Raw genomic sequence first — 17,882 nt, forward strand, 5'->3', positions numbered from 1 at the left:
ATGATACCTTTCATGCATTGTCATTCCTAATGACTAAGGTGTAATACCTCTGTACCCTGTAATTTCATTGCCATATCCCACCCTTGAAACCGCAATATAGCCATGCAAACAACTACTTCACGGCACACGCACAAAACACGAATAGGACGGAGATAGACAAGCAAATGGTTTTGAAATACTTAAATAAAAGTTCTAAATGACATAGTGATTTTTAATAACATAATACTAAAAAAAGATCTTATACGAAGTACACAATATTCTTTGCTCGGGTTAATCATCACGATGATGATAAGCAGAACATAATACATAAACTGTACATCAAATATTTCTAGAAATATTTCTGTTTATTTTTCTCTGTTTTGTGTTAGCGATTCACGTAAAAAGAGCTGAACTGTATCAAAACTTTCAAGGTATATTAAGTTAAATATTATGCTAACCATAAAAGCTTAATTGTTGATGTTTAAAGCCCTCAATTATAAAGTACGAACCGTGTAGTTCCGGCATAGAATGGTCCATCCCTTCCTTCTCCGCGTGTGTTGTAAGAGGCGACTAAGGGAACTTATAAGTAGAGGGATGGGCAGTAGCATCTCTCTTTAAATATCACTAAAATTCTAACTGCTAAGTATGGCAACTACTGGCAAAACGTTAGGAGCTGGTATGATGTTGATTATTATTATAAAATGGTGCATTGACTCCAGTACTTTTTTTTTTATACAACTTAGAATGGCAAACAAGCTGACGGCCCACCTGATGGAAAGTGGTAACCGTCGCCTATAGACATGAGCAGTACTATGGACATAACAGAGTATACTGTTTCGCCCATAATACCCCTCATGTGTTGCTATTCCTGAGGACTCAGGTGTTATTCCTCCGTACCCAGTAAAGTCACGCCATATCACACCCTTTAAACCAAAACACAGCCATGCAAATACAACTGCTTCACGGTAGAAACACGAATGGGACAGAGGTACACAAGCAATCGACTTTTGTACAAAGTCTCCCTCTGGTAAAAACATAAAATATGACTAGACGCTGTAGAATTAATGTGGTGGATTTTTTTTATTATACACGCGTACGGAATTAATACGTACGAAGTTAGTAACAAATACCAAGAACAAAATAATAGTAAACATTGTCTCATACATTGTAATCACGGAATCAAAACACTTCCGAGTCAAAGATGACCAACTACTTACTCTGTTGTAATAAAATCTAACGTGGCATTCCAAATTAAACTCTATTACCGCAGCGTAAATCACACATATACCTGCCCATTGCTACGTCTTGCCCTCTGCTCTACTCTACGTGAGATGACGTAAGATGATTCATTGCCTATATTTAAAAGACAGAAACTACCTGTATAGTATAAATTTTACTCAGTATACGATTAATTTCATTGTAGTTTGTATTTAAATTAATAGTAAAAATAAACTAAAATAATAAATACAGTACTTAAATAGTTTTCGAACTATATACCTAAAACTACACGAAGATACGAAATAATTGCGCTACTTAAAACTGATACTAAAAATATATAAATTTATATTCGTTATCCAATACTATCATGTTCAAATAGATACTACTAAGGATAGGATTTATCTTTATTTTATCTTTATTAAGTACTTATAATGGCAACATTACACAACTCACCTGCCAAGCCTAGGAACTACAGGCAAAGCCCTCGTAATGGGGTAGACCTATGTTCAGCATTGAATGTTTAACAGTTAATTTGATGATGAAAATCATGGATAAAGAATAAAATCAACCGTCCAATAAAAACATTTATCATCAATATCAATTTTTGAAGTGCTTACAATGAATAAGTGTAAATTTTAATGTAATTTTTATCTCAATTTCTCACAGTACAGAAAAGTATACTACAAAACTTTTTTGAGATAAAAATAACAAGATAATTGCTCTTACATATCCAAATACTTAATATATATTTTTACATTAAAACAGAGTAACTACCCTATAAAAAATAATTACTTAAATAAAATTCTAAGATCTGTTGGATTAAATTTTATTTTATTACTACTTTTTTAAATATGGATGTCTGAATATTTCTTTGCAGGTGGCAACACAGAATGTAAAGGTTTAAAATAAACTTTTTAAATTTCTAATTATTTTTTTACTGCAATTCGAACGCATAAGAAAGTTTTATCGACAAAAGCTTTCTCTTATTTCAATAGCGTGAACTGAACTTTACAATACAAATGCTTGAAAATCAAGTGCATGTTCTCAAAGTAAATATTTAATATTGTTAAGTACTTGACTTAAACTAAGTACCTACTTGCTCGCTTGCAATAACTTAAGATGGTAGGAAATTTGAACTGAAATTTTTAACAAATATTTTAACATTTAATTAAAATTTATAAAAATCACAGTATAAAACTTACCATAACTAGAAAAAAAAATCCGAATAAGTTCAACTATACACTTCAAATAATTATTTTTAGAAACTGATCACACTTAGTGCAACTTGAATTAAGACTGAGCGAGTGGAGTGCACATGTTTAGAGAGGGCATTAAAAAAAACACGATTAAAAAAAATACAAGACGAGCGAGCGTCACTCGTTCTGCGAGGAACTCGACTGGTCGATGCCGATGAATCACTAGGCAAAATAATACCAATTAAATGTGGCCACAATAGGATACATTTGTTTATTAATTAATTACCAAGCGATTCTAGACTCTGTGTCATTGATATAGCAACATTATTACACTATTCAAACAGCATCACAATCTTTGCGGAGGTCTAAAATCTGTGACGCCATTATTCAATGACGTACTTGACGAGTTTATGAATGAATCAAACACCTGGAGTACTACTACTAGTGTGGTTCTTTAAAATTTAAATATGGAAATTCTACTTTAAAATTATGTTGTTAAAAAATACAATCTGGCACCTCACTTATATGCTTTGATATCTTATCGAATTTTTTACTGTACCTGCGCAGGCGCAGGTGAATATATATTTTGTAGAAGACCTTTGGATATTATTGATTAGATATATTGAGTAAATATGAGCAATTATTATTTACTTTAGCCAGTCTCCTTCTTTCCCTTTTTTCAGTTATGACTATCATAACGTAAGGGTTGCGTTTCTTGCAACGTCTCGTTTCAGGGAGCCTACCATGAAATGAAATTCCGAAGTTTCGGACTCAATTTGACAGGACTCCATTTACGGGACAAAATCGGCCCAGTAAATGGAGTTTAACATTTCGTTCGTCATAAATCCTACCATAAAAGTCAAAAGGAATAATATTTTAATATTTTTAAATGGTAAGTATTATGTAAATCAATGTAATCAATGTAACATCAAATTTGTGTTTCGTTCGGCTTCGAAATTTCGGAAAACATTTCATGGTAGGCCCTCAGTTCATCTCGGCATCTCTGTCGCGAGCTCACGACCTCTACTCTCTTGTGCAACTCATTGGATTATAATTTTAACCAGCAATTATCGCTTCAATTTTGTTTGAATTTTTAATTCAAATATGACCATGGCCGAATATAAATCGCTCTACCTCTCTCCATAAATATGATTATAATACCAGGAATAACGGAGTTCTTCAGACTGTAGTATAACTGCGTCGATATAAAATAATTCTGTGTAGTGACTGAAAAACCTCTATATTAATATAATATTTTATATGCAATTACAGATTAAAATAATCGAGTCATGTTCTGCCATAAGAATAAATAACCTAGTCCTTATTTATATGATTAAGCATTCCATTTTTCTTTCAACCGTCAAAACAAATGGCCTTAAAAGCGACATCTATAATTTCTAGTGTCAGCAATCATAAAAAATAATCTTTAGCAATCTAAACGTAAAAGATGTTTCATATTTAACCTTCAAATTTAATTCGTAATCAATTATTATAAGACGGTGAACGTTAAGGCCGTCAGCAGATGAATGGGGAACCTTACCTTACCTCCTACTTATGTTATAATCTCAATATAGAATAGTGACGTGACTCAATAAATCATTCGATTTAAAATAAATCGACTTTTTATTAATAGCTTCCTTTTTTTCCAAAATTTGTATTTTGTATCATGATTTTTTTCTATCAGTCTGGCTGTAAGTCTATATTGTTTATATGAATAAGTATTTGCAATTTAACACTAAATCTTATCCTTTATTACGATTTACATGCAAACTTGTATTTAAATATATAAAACATGAAAAAAGATTATTTTAAAATACTTGTCTCAAATCGCAACATAAGCATAGAAAAAAATTATCTCACGCAAAACTCGAATATTTTTTTTATCAAAAGTCAAGAAATGAAATTTTCTAAATTTAAATTTAAGCATTATTATAAAAGAATTAAATAAAGTTAATTTAGTAAATTTTTTTCAACCATAAATATTAGCTGTTAACTGGCCACTGCAAAATTCTTTATTCTATCTAAATTTTTGGGAGGTTTTGCCAGCAGTTGCCACGCTCGGTAGGTAAATTGACAACCGCAGTTTTTGGTGTTGTTTGAAGAAGGATGCTGCTGTCTATCGTTAAACGTTTATGTTATTCAATTTAATGATGGTGAAATTGTTAATAATAATAATAAGGGTGAGTACTGGAAATGAAATTAATGGATGGAGATGGAGAATCGCAACACCATAAGGGGTTCTAAGAGAATGAAAACAAAATGTGCTTGAAACGCTAACATTGTGTAGAATCTGCAGAGCTAGTTTGCTAATTCGAGATTTAAATTCTGAGACAGAGGCGAGAAAAAGATGAGTAAAGGCCGTAGGCACTTAATTCTCTCTACCTACCCTCTAAAATACTTGGTGTGAATAAAGATAAATAAAATGGATAGATAGTTAATTTAATTAATATTAATGTCTGAACGAAATTATAGTGAGTAGATGCTTGGTAAAATCGAGTTGTACAAGGTGTTTAACTCATTGACCTGACCGAGTAAGTTTCGAATAACGTGAAACGGCAATCCTTATAACGAATCATGCAAAACCAACGGCAATTTGTTATTTTTTACTGTTTACATCATAATGTGAACTTAAAATGGCTGACCCAAAATCTAAACTAGTATTCTAAAAAAAGAACAATGAATTATATTATGAGATTCATTACGCATTCTAATGTAACTTTATATTTCTGTATTTGTCGAAGTTTGCAAGCGAATATGCATTCAAATAACATCACATTAGGCCTAAATTTTATGTTAATAATAACTATATACTATAACCGCCTTGAAATTGTGTATAGTTTTCTATTAGAAATAAGTTTGGCATAGTCTTGCTCAATTGATAGTTCCCTGCAAAAGAAGACTGTCGTGATTTTATCACAAATTACAAAAAAAAAAACAATTTTTGTATAAAAAAGGGACACATATCTACAATACCACAACTTTGAAATAGATTATTTCAAATAAAAAGAACACTCCGAAGATATCAAACCAGAAATGATGAAGATTTAAAAAAATATCATCATCTCTGCTATTATCTGTCCACTACTAGACATAAGCCTGTCCCATAGAAGATTTTACCAGTAGTTGCCACGCTTGGCAGGCGGGTTGGCAACCGCAGTTAAGCCTTTGGTGATGTTTTAAGAAGGACGTTGCTGCCTATCCCTCCACCATGAGTTGAGTTGCCTCTTACGACACCTACGGGAACGGAAGAGACGGCCCATACTAATCTGAGACCTCCATAACCAAAAATTTAAAAATTTATCGTCTAACCCTATATACGAATAGCGAAGATATCGTGTGTGATAAATAGCTTAAAAATACCGTCGAACTGTTTTAAAGTCGGATAAAAAATGCCTAAGCTAACCTAAGAAAAGTCAATATTTTTTATCACCAATGCACACGAGTGCATTTACAAAACACACACTGCATCCAGAGTCCATCGACCTCTTGTCATATCGCACGACCAGTAGGCTAGTGGAACAGTCGATAAATCACTCAGATTTATCGATATTGGAAATAATAAAATTTATGTCTATGGATCATAATTGCTTTGAAGATTGTAAAACTTTGCCGACACTATAACTGTCTATGTCATGGTGAATTTATAACGCTTGATTTATGTATAAATAACTGGTCAAATATGTATAAAATTTGTAAATGACTGTAAATTGATAATATTAAAATTCCATATTAATAAAAATGATTAAACAATAAATTATAACATATCATCATTCATATAAATCAACAGTTGCAAATAAAGATCGCGCTTATTTAGAAATTAATAAAAAACGCGGTTTTGGCGCTCGCGAAATGAGTTATACAGTCCTTACTAATATTGATATAGATGTAAAAGGGAGTTTGTTTGTTTTTACTATCTTAACTGTTAAGTGTTTATCTAAATAATTATCGATAAATGTAATATTAACTAAAGTACATCACTAATCACAAGGAGTTCATAAAATAAAAGCGAAGTCATAATATCCTGTGCGCCAGCGCCGGCGAGGCACACGTGTTCGAGATAATCGACTCGGTACACACTCGACAATCTCTATGTACTTACAACAACATTTATAGATTTTTTTTTTTATTAATGTTGGTACAAAAATGTTTTCTTTAATATTTTTATTGAAAATATCTCCAATAACTAATTGTAATGGCATCTTGTAAGTAATGATAAATATTTAAAAATCCAGTTAGTGTACAAATAGATGTGCATTGGAAAAAAGACTGAATATATTTTAATTTAGAATACAGATTCGTTTTGCAGCAATAGAGTGACGTGATAAATTTAAATTTAATTCAAGATCAAACCCTACCAATAAAAAAAATAACTGACAAATTTACAAAGATATTACTAGACTTACATAAAATAAAAAAAACAGAATTGACGAAGATATCACGTACTTACATACGAGTAACTTGCAAAAAAGAAACAATTCAATTGATTCAGAACCTACTTTTGGAAACCGCTTATAAATTTAAAGCTAGTTTAACTAGCATGTAGAGTCGATGAGTGGATAATTGTAATAATTTATCGCCAAATTATAGCCGCTAATAATTATCACGGACGGCGTAATACAGCCAGCGTTGTTCATGTCTATAGACGACAATTACCTATACTGCTTTTTTTTTTTTTTTTTTTTTTTTTATAGAACTTAGAATGGCAAACAAGCTGACGGCCCACCTGATGGAAAGTGGTATCCGTCGCCTATAGACATGAGCAGTACCATGGACATAACAGAGTATACTGTTTCGCCCATGATACCCCCCATGCGTTGCCATTCCTGAGGACTCAGGTGTTATTCCTCTGTACCCAGTAAATTCACGCCATATCCCACCCTTCAAACCGAAACACAGCCATGCAAACACAACTGCTTCACGGTTGAAACACGAATGGGACAGAGGTACCCAAGCAATCGACTTTTGTACAAAGTCTCCCTCTGGTAATGCTTTACGTAAACATGTATGTAATAAAAAAAAAACAAACGTTTAAAAGGTTTATTCATTTGTTACCAAAAAATAAAATTTATCGATAATTAAATCATCAACATTAATGATCACATCACTATTTTGAAGAAATCTTTAGAAACAGACTCTACAGGAGGGATAATGGATTGTTAAAAATGGGAATTAGTACCCCCATTATTAGTAATACACCCTATCAGGTCGACCTCCTCGCGGTTCCCTTGGAAACCATCGTGAACAATTCTTGTTGAATTCGTCACGATGAGCTAACTGACCTGCTTTATCCTCACCTATACTTCACTGGTGCCCCACCGGTGTATACCGATAGCGCAGACGGCTTACCATTCCATTATCATTCATTAAAAAAACAGACACTACATAGCGTTCTAAAGCGAACTTTACTTAAATTAAATATATAAGAAAAAAATACAAACATTTTAAAAGTATATTCATTTATTATCAGAAATTATCGATAATTAAATTATCACACCACTATTTTGAAAAAAAAAAACCTTTATAAACAGACTCTACACAACATTCTAAAGCGGACTTTGTTTAATCAAACAAAGATACGTATTTCTCTTATTTAACGCTACAAAAGGTAATTGCCTTGTATGACGACAGAGTTATTAACTCGCGTCTTTATAACATTTATAAAACAGTTATTAAAGGTGTTTTGCGGGGAAGGGGGAAGTTCCATTGCTAACAACGTACCTTTGTCACGTCGACCTCCTTCATTCTCAGCGATCAGACTCGATTCATTACGATGGGCTAACTAACTTGTCTTTTATTTTTTTTTTTATACAACTTAGAATGGCAAACAAGCTGACGATCCACTTGATGAAAAGTGATAACCGTCGCCTATAGACATGATCAGTACCATGCAAACACAACTGCTTCACAGTTGAAACACGAATGGGACAGAGGTACCCAAGCAATCAACTATTGTACAAAGTCTCCCTCTGGTAATTCTCACCTATCATTCCTCACTGATGCCCCGCCAGCGTATATCGTTAACGCAAGCAGGGCTACCATTCCATTATCATCTACTAGGTGTATCCCGCGGCTTTGCCCGCGTGGATCAGTATGTGAAGTGTCACGTGTGCTACCTAAACATGTACTAAATTTCATTCAAATCTGTTCAGTAGTTATTGCGTTCAAGAGTAACAAACATTCATTCTTACAAACTTTCACGTTTATAATACATATAATAGAATTAAAAAAAAACATAACACAACTTTTTATTATCAATATAAAATAATGCCTATGAAAATATAATACTATTATTCGAACCGTTAGTTTTGTCTCTAAGTCGTATACTGTTTCTAAGATTTTACAATAAAGGCCCTCCTACACGCATATTATATCTTTTTCATTACACCTCCACAAAGAGTATAAATTAAATTCGTCTCATAAATCATAATCAAATTTGATTATTATTGTATAAATTTTTGCTTCCAATATTCATTCAATATCAATACCAGTTTACTTTTTCTATAACTGTCATTTTACTATCAGTTTATTATATTTATCTAAACTTCAATGCACAATTATATAAGTAAGTATACATGCGACGATCTTAACACCTAACGGCGTTCTCTACTAGTCAACTATGTCGCAAACAGAGAATTAAGTAGGCGGTGCTTTTACATATTAAGTTAAAATATCGAAAATAAATATAACTATTACTTAAATATTTTAAAGACTGCATGATAAGACAAGACAGACATGCAGATAAAGGAAAAATTAGGTGTATATATATATATATATATATATATATATATATATATATATATATATATATATATATATATATATATCATATACGGAGGTCAAAGATATGGCCTGGAATAGAGCTGGCTGGAAGAGCATGAATGAATTCATGAACTAATTGCCCCTACAAGAAGAAACTCTTAAATGAGAAGAAGAATGTATATGTATATGTATGTATGTAAGAAAATATTGTTTCTAATATTGCTCTTATTAAAACGCCTCATATATTTTTTTTCGTAAACATCTGTTTGTTACAAAACATACAACGACTAGTTACAATTTTATGAAAAACATATTCCGCTCACAACCCTTGACCAAAATTTGTAAATTAAATTAAAACAAAATCTCAACACGCGCTGCCACTAATTTCAAACGTGGAATTCCAATGAAGGGTAAAGTTGGAGAATGGCCGCGGGTGGGGGCTAGTCCAAAATTAACAGAATCCGTTGGCCGATCCACGTCGTGTATTTTCGGCAATTATATTGTCAGACCGACGTGTTAAATCGTTTTGTACATCTAAAGACACGTTATGGCGCGTAGAAAATATATTGGAATCGTCGTACCCATTTATACGAATGTTCTCTGTAATTACGTTCGCTTGAATGTTTGTGCTTGATGCCTATTGAGATTTATTTCCCTTTGATGTTGCGTTCTGAATGAAGAGATAAATTCTTTCATTCATTCAAAGCGTAAAACAACTGTCACTTTAAATATTACTTATTAAATATCAACGTAAATATCAGATTCTCCATACATTTATACCAGAGACTTTGCACAAAAGTCGATTGCTTGGGTATCTCTGTCCTATTCGTGTTTCAACCGTGAAGCAGTTGTGTTTGCATGGCTGTGTTTCGGTTTGAAGGATGGGATATGGCGTGAATTTACTGGGTACAGGGGTATAACACCTGAGTCCTCAGGAATGGCAACGCATGGGGGGTATCATGGACGAAACAGTATACCCTGTTATGTCCATGGTACTGCTCATGTCTATAGGCGACGGTTACCACTTTCCATCAGGTGGGCCGTCAGCTTGTTTGCCATTCTAAGTTGTATAAAAAAAAAAACAAAAAGACATATATACGCATCTCGCCTATCTTCTTTTGGAATAGAAAAAATGGAAAATTAAATGCTTCGATTCAAACAGACCTCTTCCGCCTACTCCACATTCGTCAATCTATTCATACAAGCTCGCCGTTTAGGTATACTTTTAACTCGGCCCTTTTTCAGCACATCATCTATTTGGATGACGCAAATAAATCCATCTAGGGCTGTCGTTACCAACATATCCACTTGTTCACGCTCTCATATATCTCTTTCATTCGATTTTTTTTTCATTCAACCCTTTCCAAATGTCCAAAGCACGATATTTCTTTTTCAATCTTTCAGCTAACACTTCGCTCTATTCTTTTATCAAACTATTTCTTACTCTGTCTTAATCCGTTTCTTAATCTAGTTACTACTTTTTGTTCGCTACTACAAATAGTTTGTTCGTTTGTTTTCTCTTCTCATCAACCTTAGGGAAGTGTTAGAATACTCGAATTAAGTTAGTAAAAAAGTAAGCGATACTAGTAATAATTGATATACATATATACTAATATTTACAATTTTTTTTATTCAACTTAGAATGGCAAACAAGCTGACGACCGCCCTGATGGAAAGTGGTAACCGTTGCCCATAGACATGAGCAGTACCATGGACATAACAGAGTATACTGTTTCGCCCATGATACCCCCCATGCGTTGCCATTCCTGAAGACTCAGGTGTTATTCCTCGGTACCCAGTAAATTCACGCCATATCCCACCCTTCAAACCGAAACACAGCCATGCAAACACAACTGCTTCACGATTGAAACACGAATGGGACAGAGGTACCCAAGCAATCGACTTTTGTACAGTCTCCCTCTGGTTACATATAAAATATAAGCAAATTAACAATAAAATTCATCCCCTAAGTGTTTCTAACTTTTACCTAAGTATTAGAGAGTTAGAGATGTACCTGTATGAATGTATAATACAATTTTAAATATATTATTTTGAATGTTAATAAAGTAGCTAGCTAGCCTACTAGCCTAAATTAGGAGATTGGTATATCTTTAAAGTCATTATCTTTCATATTTAATTTCCATCGCTTCCGTTTTTAATTTAATGACCTGATATGTCTAAATTATTTATCAACTTAATCAATTTATTAATACGAAGCGCATTATCAATATATTAATGCAAAGTAATACTGTTACTTAAATTTTTTTTTATACCACTGAGGTGGCAAACAAGCATACGGCCCACCTGATGGTAAGCGGTTACCGTAGCCTATGAACGCCTGCAATACCAGAGGTATTACGCGCGCGTTGCCGACCCTGAAGAAACCTCTTTACCCCCTTTTGAAGAACCCCATGCTGTAGTCTCTCGGGAAAACCTCGGCAGGGAGCTCATTCCATAACCTGAGTGTTCGTGGGAGAAAGCATCTCTGAAACCGCGTTGTACGTAACCATTTAGGCTGTAACGTATGAGGGTGAACTCCCTGTCGATGGCGAGCCGATTAAATACTGTGGTTATATTATTCTCACTTCATTAAATGTCCGGATTTTTTTGCCTTGTACCCTACGTATGCACTGTGAATACGTTATACTCGTACCTATTACGTCTATAACATAAGGGGGTAACCATTATTCATAAAAACTAAAACAACCTATAGTATTAAAGTGTTCTGTTTATTTGCGTATTTTTATAGCTAAAATAGGTTTACAAGAGGTTTTATGTTTTTTTTTTTTTATGAATAAAGGTTAAATTATATAAATTAGTCGTTTATCGGCAGGGAGTTCATCCTCATGTCCTACAGCCTCAATGGTCGCGTACTGCGCGGTTTCAGAGATGTTTCCTCCCACGGACACTCAAGGTTGTGAAATGAGCTCCCTGCCGAGGTTTTCTCAAGAGGAAGAGTTTTCTATCACCCTTCACTGATGCTCTGTCGGCGTATCCCGTTGGCGCGGGTGGCGTGTTCATATATTTATGTGTGAATAGAGTTTTTTTTTTTTTTATGGGTGCAAATGTTATGGTAACCCCACCTGCGCTAACGGGATACGCTGGCGGAGCACCAGTGAAGGGTGATAGATGAGAATGAAAACAGGCCAATTAGCCCATCATGATGAATTCATCAGGAATTAACCATGATAGTTTCCAGGGGGAACCGCGAGGAGGTGGACCTGGTTGGGTAAATTGCTAGCAATAGGATTCTCAGTCTCCATTACTAACAATCCCTTTCCCCCCAATCATCTAGTATGGTTACGAGGGGCTAGTTATTACAGGTGTACTGACAACATATAGTCACTTACAAAGGCTTTATCTATATAATTGTGGATCTTTGTTCAACAGTAATTGCATCACGACCACACGTATGCATTCGTGTAAGGTATAAATATTTTTACAACGCAATTACGCTCACGCCAAGCCTCGTCAGTGACACCGGTCGAAGTGCTGATTGATCCGCGCTCAAGGTGATTTAAATAGGTTTAAATAACCAGAGGGAGGCTTTGTACGAAAGTCGATTGCTTGGGTACCTCTGTCCCATTCGTGTTTCAACCGTGAAGCAGTTGTGTTTGCATGGCTGTGTTTCGGTTTGAAGGGTGGAGTATGGCGTGAATTTACTAGGTACGGAGGAATAACACCTGAGTCCTCAGGAATGGCAACGCATGGGGGGTATCATGGGCGAAATAGTATACTCTGTTATGTCCATGGTACTGCTTATGTCTATAGGCGACGGTTACCACTTTTCATCAGGTGGGCCGTCAGCTTGTTTGCCATTCTAAGTTGTATAAAAAAAAAAATAACCCTTGGTATTTCTCGTTTCATATAGCTTGAAGAACCGACAACCGATAGGGAAGAAAGGTTCTTGAATGGCGACCGCATACGCGTAAACGCAGTGTAAAACGACCTCCCACTAGATAGAGTGACGACCTGAACTGCATTGCATGCACACCCGTTTCACGGTTGGAAAATGCATGGGACAGAAGTACCCAAGCAAACGACTTTTGTACAAAGTCTTCCTCTGATATATCATAGTAATAATTAATATTATGTATGTATGCATGGTAAAATACAATTTACTCTTATCTAAGATCTAAAGAATTTTAGAAGACATTTTATGTGATGTAAAACCTTGTCATTAGTGTATCCGTCCGTTTATCTCGACTTATCGGCATATGTGATCTCATTACCTGTGGACAAACAGCATAAAAAACCTTTAATTAATATTAATAATATAATAATCACATAATATTCATATACTATTATAGTTTATCAAATAAAATATTTAATTTAAATCCAACTAATATTATAAATGAAAGTTTGTGAAGATGTTTGTATGTTTGTTACTCAATGAAGCCTAAACGACCGAAAGGGTTTAAATTTGGTACACGAGTAGCCATCCATAGTAAAATAGCCATAGAGAAAAAAATCCCACATGAGACAACAATATACATTTATAATGTATATTGATTCACTTAGGCAACGCCGCGAAATACAGGTAGGAATATAATTTTAAGTAAATATCAATCAAAAAACATCTTTTTTAATGACGACATACTTGTACATACACATATGCACGTACGCAAATGCGTGTGTAAATGTAACGAACGCGATTCTTTTTTCGAATGGTCAAATTTCAGTCACACAAAGGGGGTGAGGTCAGCTCGGGAGAGGGACAGGGAATGTCAATATTGTTGGGAATGGAATAGTACTATTATTTTATAATGTGGTAATTTTTTAGTGGATGATAATAGAATAGTGACCTCGCCTACGCTAACGGGCTACTATACGCTGGCGGGGCACCAGTGAGGGATGATAGGTGAATATGTATGATAGATGAAAGTCAGTTAGCCCATCGTGATGAATACGCCTGGAATTCAGCACGGTGATTTTCAGGGAGGACCACGAGGAGGTCGATCCAACAAAGTGTATTACTAGCAATGAGAGTGGGGGGAAAGCGATTGTTAGCAATGGAGTTTGACAGCCCCATTGTTAGCAATTTGCCCTATTAGGTCGACCTCTACGTGATTCCCCCTGGAAACCATCGTGAACAATTCTTATTGAATTCGTCACGACGGGCTAACTGACCTGCTTCATCCTCACCTATCATCCTTCACTGGTGCCCCGCCGGTGTATACCGTTAGCGCAGGTGGGGTTACCATTCCATTATCACCCATTAAAAAACTAGCAATGAGACTGATAGTCCGCATTAGTAACAATCCCTTCCCCCCCCCCATACTGGGGTATTACCAATACAAGCTTCCGCCTTCTTTGTTTACAAACAAAGACTTGAACCGAGCACACACGAGCGTACAATCGGACAAACACTAATCAATTCTGTGTACATATATACAGAATTTAATTTCGAATAATTCCATAAAAAGCAGCTATATCTAAAGGTGGGCGAGGGATAGGCAGCAGCGTCCCTCTTAAAACATCACCAAAGCCTAACTGCATGTTGCTAACCCGAGCACCAAGCATGACTGCTACTGGCAAAACTCCCCCTATGGGAAAAGCCTATGTTCAGCAGTGGACAGATAACGGTTGATATAATTTTTTTTTGTACCCCAAAGGTATTTTTTTATACAACTTAGAATGGCAAACAAGCTGACGGCCCACCTCATGGAAGGTGGTAATCGTCGCCTATAGACATGAACAGTACCGTGGAAATAACAGAGTATACTGTTTCGCCCATGATACCCCCCACGCGTTGCCAGAGGTAGACTATGTACAAAAGTCGATTGCTTGGGTACCTCTGTCCCATTCGTGTTTCAATGTGAAGCAGTTGTATTTACATGGCTGTGTTTCGGTTTGTTACATACTCTGTTATGTCCATAGCAGCTCATGTCTATAGGCGACGGTTACCACTTTCCATCAGGTGGACCGTCAGCTTGTTTGCCATTCTAAGTTGTATAAAAAAAAAAAACAAATGTATGTAAGTATACAGTCTCATACATAAGTGAACCATCAGCTTTATATCAGGTTCGTTATATTTATAGTACACGTTCAATATTTATAATATGTTCCAAGTGGTTTTTCCTTTTCAGGTGAATTGTATAGACTTGCATGGACCTGTTCTCACGATCGCTGTTTATGTTGAAACAGCTGACTTTGTAATAATTTTTTTTCTCTCATTTAGCACTTTTAATAAAATATTCCCTTGTGGATATTCTTTCCCTTGAGTAATATTTTTTTTTTTTTTTGTATTTTTCTAATTGAACTGTCAAATCTTAAAATCATTAAACGAAATTTCTAATGTAAGTAGTATATTCATTTATTTTAACATTTATTGTATAAGTAGGTAGGTATTATATGTATTTATAGTGTATGTATTTATGTAATATTTTATTATATATTTTAATATTTTATTTAACTGTATATTTGTTTATGTATTAATAGTTGTAGCACTTCAGCAGCCCGCTAACGAAATACTTTCTTACTGTACTGGGTTGACTGGAAGAGATCTCTGTCAGAGATAAGTCCACCCTTGCTCATAACATTTATAAATAGATTGTTTTATATGTAACTTACAAGTGCAAAAAAGATATATATATTATGTAAAAATATTGCAGTGTGGTCCCGGCATAGAATAGACCATCCCTTCCTTTCCCATGGGTGACGTAAGATGCGACTAACGGAGGGCGAGAGATGAGCAGCAGCGTCCCTGCCAAGCGCGTGCCAAGCGTAGCATCTACTGGCAAAACCCCCCAAAGGGGAGGCTTATGGTCAGCAGTGGACGGTTAAAGGCTGATATGATGAATAAAATATACAGCTAACTCAAAATTGACAGAAAGGAAAGGGTTGTTAGTAATGGGAATGCAATGAGCGTCACAGTATATATCCAGGTACAGATCATGTCTATAGACAACGATTACCACTTTCCATCACGTAAGCCATTAATTTATTTCCAAATTCAAGTTATGTAAAAAATAAACCGAATTCCTATCTCACTTTCATCACTTCACTTTCAAGTATCAAGAGTGAAATCTAGAGTGTGTATCCCGCGGGAAACGATTACTCATGCGCAGCACAGCACGGCCCACAACTATGCACTGTTTTGCATACAACGGCCCATGCATGCGAAATGAACAGACAACAAAGCGCGCTTTATTGTTTATTTGTTTTATAATGTGCGTATTACACACATACAAAGTACATTTATATTATTTTTAAAACTCTGCAGGTCACGGGTTACGTCATGACTGTCTGACCGTCGGTCAAAAAATAAAAAGTATATTATATCCTATCCTTTTCCGATTTTTTTTAAAGAAGGTACTAAAAAGGGTTATTATAATGAATACATATAAATAATAGCAGATTTTTCATTTATACTTATTTTTCACTAGTTTTATGTCGGCTACTTCGTAGGTGTGGATTTCAGTGGTAGAAAAATTCATGGCGCCACTTCTAAATGGCGTATCAATATTAAACAAAATGCAAGATATTAAATTAAGCATTCAGAAACACTACTGTAAAATCTGCTTCTAATTTGGGCAACAGTTTTTACATGGTGTTGCAAGAAAACACAAACATACAGACTGATAAAATTTCCAAATAAAAAAACATTGTTTTTACTTCTATTGCTCTTATTAAGGTCCCATGTATATTATTAATTTCTCTTAAATATTTCTCATGTATAGACATCGTTTAGTTACAATTTAATTATATTAGTAAAAATTACTAAGACATGTACGAAGTTTTTTTAACATTTTAACAAAAATCGACCATTTATGTAATGGCAACCCTAATTTGTAATTTGATTAAAGCCGTGAACGTAAGTTATGCGTGCACGATTTGCAATATGCAAACAAATAAAATATCTTAACCTGATCGCAACTCTGTTATGCAACTTTTTGTAAATACAATGAGTTAATTAATTTACTATCCGGCCCACGCATCTCCGCCGTATCAGATAATGTTACGGCTTATTCGTATTATGATACCATATTGTGATGGTATCCCGGACGACGAATGGCCTCCAGATGGCGTAATATTACAATTAGACGGGTTATATGAACGAAGTTTATGTTCGTATCAACTAAACAGAGATAAATAGCTAGACAATTACTCAAGATAAATATTCAAATGTAAGGCTTTGAAATACTAAAACAATTGCGAAATAAATAAGACCGATTCCGGTAGGTAGTTATAATATCATCTCTTGTTGTATCAACTGTTAAATTTCCACTGCTGTATATAGCCTCCCCCATAAGGTAAGTTTTGCCATTAATCGCCACCCTTGGTAAGTGGGTCGGCAACCGCAGTTTGGATTTTGCTGTTTTTTTTTTTTTATACAACTTAGAATAACAAACAAGCTGACGGCCCACCTGATGGAAAGTGGTACCATGGACATAACAGAGTATACTGTTTCGCCCATGATACCCCCCATGCGTTGCCATTACTGAGGACTCAGGTGTTATTCCTCTGTACCCAGTAAATTCACGCAATATCCCACCCTTCAAACCGAAACACATGGCAAACACAACTGCTTCACGGTTGAAACACAAATGGGACAGAGGTACCCAAGCAATCGACTTTTGTACAAAGTCTCCCTCTGTTTTAAGAAGGACGCTGCTGCCCATCCCTCTACTATTAAGTTTCCTTAGTTGCCTCTTACAACATCCACGTGATTGAAAGGAGAGGCCTATTCTATGCTAGGACCTACACGGCTTACCTCTTAAATGACTG

The 17,882-nt window shown here is 35.0% G+C and overlaps 1 protein-coding gene across 2 annotated transcripts in view; it reads right to left on the reverse strand.

Moving 5' to 3' along the window:
- LOC113523166 (uncharacterized) overlaps positions 1–17,882 on the reverse strand; it is a 123,368-nt gene that overhangs the window by 66,187 nt on the left and 39,299 nt on the right. Inside the window, exon 1 of one of the 2 annotated variants that reach the window (XM_026909032.3) lies at positions 2,400–2,591. The exons of the other annotated variant lie outside the window; for it this stretch is intronic. The gene's annotated coding sequence lies outside the window, so the exon portion shown is untranslated. Of the gene's footprint in view, positions 1–2,399; positions 2,592–17,882 lie in introns of those variants that run through there. 2 annotated transcript variants of the gene reach the window in all.

The sequence above is a fragment of the Galleria mellonella genome, unplaced genomic scaffold (genome assembly GCF_026898425.1).
Source record: "Galleria mellonella isolate WM207_F2 unplaced genomic scaffold, CSIRO_AGI_GalMel_v1 utg146, whole genome shotgun sequence".
NCBI classification, from domain to species: Eukaryota; Metazoa; Arthropoda; class Insecta; order Lepidoptera; family Pyralidae; genus Galleria; species Galleria mellonella.